The following is a 3,467-nucleotide window of genomic DNA, read 5'->3' as shown; positions in this document are numbered from 1 at the left end:
AAGAAAGCTCACATTTCAGGTTCTGACTTTTTACTTTTGAGTCTAAGTCACCCAGAATACCCTTGAGCTTTGATTCTCCAGCCTCAACTTCCCAAATAGCTGACATTACAGACATGTGCTATCATTCCTAGTGTGTAATACAAAACATAAAGGAAGGTTTCCTGTTTCAGCTCCGACGTGAAAAAAGCCTGAAAGTCATTATGTCATCCTCACAACACATCCATAGCTGTTGAACAAATAGAAAATCAATACCTTCACTTCGGTCAATTGAAATGCGTTCACAGGGAAACCACCACCCTACAAGCCTGAAGAGAAATCAAATGTAGTAAGCAATAGCCAACATCAGCTCACCTACTAAGCACAAGCTGCTGTTGATATAGACTCAGAACACTAGATGGGTCATTTCAAAGAAGAGCTAGGCAGGAGTTCTCAACCTGTGAGTCACAAACCCTTTGGGGGTCATATATCAGACATCCTGCATAGCAGATATTTACATTACAATTCATAACAGTAGCAAAATTACAGTTAGGCAGTAGCAACGAAATAATTTTGTGGTTGGAGGTCACCAGAACATCAGAAACTGTATTAAAGGGTGACAGCATTAGAAAAGGTGAGAACCACTGAGCTAGAGGCAGAGTGTGGATTAGCTTTAAGAGTAAGAGACAGCTGGGGTCCAGCCTTCTGCAGCTTGACCTTAACTGGTTCTCACAGTAAAAACCTTTAAGAGATTCTTTCCAGCTGAAGGGCAAGATGGAGGTAGAATTCTTATTTCAGACTGGGGAAAGAAGAAAGTCACCACTTGGGTAGACCCAGATCACTCTAGCATGCTAAATAGACTCAGAGCACATCCTCGAATAGCCTAACTGTTCTAGCCAAATTACTTCACTGCCTTGCCTACTTGGTGGCTTTATTTTCCTGCTCCACCTAAGTGGTTTCAGGAGAGGCCAGGGTTTACTCTGGTGAAACAATCTGCTCCTGTGAACACACCTAGTTAAGAAAGGCAGACTATTCTGGGCTTATGTCCAATTACCTGCTTTCTTCTTCTCTCTACTGGCACATGGATTTCTTTCTCCTATGATTTTCAAGGTGAGAACTTGCAGGCCAGGAGATAGACACACACAGATGGAGACCCTCCCAATGATAGGCTCCTGGAGTTGCAACTTGGATTTGTCCCCACCGAGCCTCTAGCAAGTCCTCAATTATAATCAGGTTTTCTACAATGGTTCTAGTTCACGTAGAGGTTTGTGCTGTGATCTCAGTGCCAGTCTGCCCAATCTGGGGTACATACCAAATTCAACCTAGTCCCTTTACTACTGGTAGATTTAACAGGGATAGTTAGTTAATAGTCTGGTTGGCATTTTGTGTATTGATGACATACAGAGACAAATTCTAAGCTCCTTACACACTGGATCTGAAACCAGTGCTAAGAACCCTCCTAGCAAACCAGCTTTGATGGAGACTTGTTACAGCAGATTGGACTCCAGGGTACACCCAGTATAACTGCCACTAAGACAAAGATCACTAAAGATTTTAAAGCGTGAACAAAGGAAGCAAAGGGAGGCTGTGGAGAGTGAAAGGGAGGGGAAGGAACAGGACCTAAGTAGAAGGAGGGAAATGATAATTACAGAAAGCAGGTAAATGGACAGTTTCAAAAAATGATTGGCAAGATAATATGGTGCAGTGGACAACGTCACTGTTTGGCATTGTTTGCTTTCTTGAACAAAACTCAGCCTGGGATTACTTTTAGGACCAAGTGGCAGGTGGAAGACAGGCTAATATTGGATGAAAGCAAACTAAGTCAGTATTGAGAAAAGGTTTTGGTGTCATTTGACAGTTTGTATTTCATAACAGCATTAGGCTCATAATCTAAAGTGATAAGAGTACAATGATATTGTATCTACTATGTAGCAACCGTTGGCTTCAAACACATTGTGTAGACCAGGAAGACCTCATACTGACAAAGAAATGCCTGTTTTCTGCTTCCCAAGTACTGATATTAAAGATGTACAAAGTTCTTAATATTAATGACTGCTTAAGTTGCACAAATGTTTAATAAAACTGAATAAGAAAATATCCCTACCATATAGGAACATATAAATAACCATCTGACACCACGTTTAATACTTTTTTGAAATACTATATCATTTTGATATTTTTATATAATTGCATAATCTTCCTCTTACCTTTTCTCTCTACAAATCCTCCCACGAACTCCTTCCCCCACTCTCTTTCAAATTCCTAGTCTCACCAGTGAGAGGCCTGAATCCTAGCCTGGAAGCATCATCATCAGAAGGCCTGAGCTTCAAGTCCAGATCAGCATCAACGGAGCCACAAATCTCAGAACTGGAAGCAGTGTCAGAAGGAGGTTCCAGCCTCAAACCTGGGAGCAGCCTTGGAGAACCCGGAAGCAGCATTGGAGGTAGGTTTGAGCTACAAGACCTGAGCAACATCAGTGAGAAGTCCAAATCCCAGCCCAGAAGCAGCATCAGTGAGAGACCCGATACCTATCCTGGAAGCAGCATCAGAAGACCTGAGCTTCGGTCTGGAGCAGCATCAAGGGAACCATGAATCCTAGAACCACAAGCAATGTCAGAGGGAGGTCTCAGCCTCAAACCTGGGTGCAGTGTTGAAGGAGGAACATTCATAGGAAACCTGTTATACTTGTGCTTGAAGGAGTAGCCAAGGGAGCCACAGCCTACAACTATACCAATTGGAGAAATAAAAACCCCCTGAAGCACATGTTCCACCTATACCAATTAAAGGAAGAGATGTGTAGACAACAAGGTAAGAAGAACAGCAACACCTGAACAACCCAAAACAGATGAAGCACAAGAAAATGGCTTGAAAAATAACACTATGAGGATGATTGAGCCCCTAAAGAGGAAATGAAAAACTCTCTTAAAGAAATGAGGAAAAGACAAACAAAAAATTGGAAGATATCAACAAATCCCTTAAAGAAAACCAAGAAAAAAAGTAATCAAACAAATTCCTGGTCTGTTTTCATTAATTTTTATTACATTTGTAAACATATATATTCCTAAATATAACCCACTGTCTGTACAATTTAACACTTTGAAGTAAACTACTCCTTTGTGCCTATACTTCAAACACTCTGTGAAAACAATTGTCTTTCTGTTGGTTCCCATTTTAAGAGTTTAATTAAACTCTGTCACGAAAGAACCAATCTTTGTGTTTGAGAAATTTATGTTCATGGGCATCTAGGTTTTTTTCACATCCATTCCACCAAATATTTGGACATCTCTGCTTCAGCTAAACTCCCTTCTTTAGAAAACTATCACATACTGAGAAAAAGAAATCAATTTCTTGAAACAGTATTTCGGGAGTTCTCAGCCCTTTCCTGGCTCTGTTAATGTGAATTATGTACAACTCTTGCAGACTGAGTACTCCTTAGGTCTTACCTCCTGGTAAAATGCCCATGTTCAAAGCAACTAGAAGCATAACACGAA

General features: G+C 40.8%; 1 long non-coding RNA gene across 1 annotated transcript; it reads left to right on the top strand.

Annotated features, from left to right (window-relative positions):
• The first annotated feature begins 708 nt into the window (after nucleotides 1-708).
• Nucleotides 709-3,180, top strand: LOC121136937. Its single transcript, XR_005874125.1, has 2 exons — nucleotides 709-1,086; nucleotides 2,243-3,180. It is a non-coding gene; the product is annotated as an uncharacterized LOC121136937 (long non-coding RNA).
• Nucleotides 3,181-3,467: the final 287 nt, after the last annotated feature.

This window comes from Mesocricetus auratus, unplaced genomic scaffold, assembly GCF_017639785.1.
Source record: "Mesocricetus auratus isolate SY011 unplaced genomic scaffold, BCM_Maur_2.0 Super-Scaffold_100676, whole genome shotgun sequence".
In the NCBI taxonomy this organism is placed as follows: Eukaryota; Metazoa; Chordata; class Mammalia; order Rodentia; family Cricetidae; genus Mesocricetus; species Mesocricetus auratus.
Note: the sequence above shows the minus strand (reverse complement) of the source record. Positions and strands in the feature narration are given on the sequence as shown.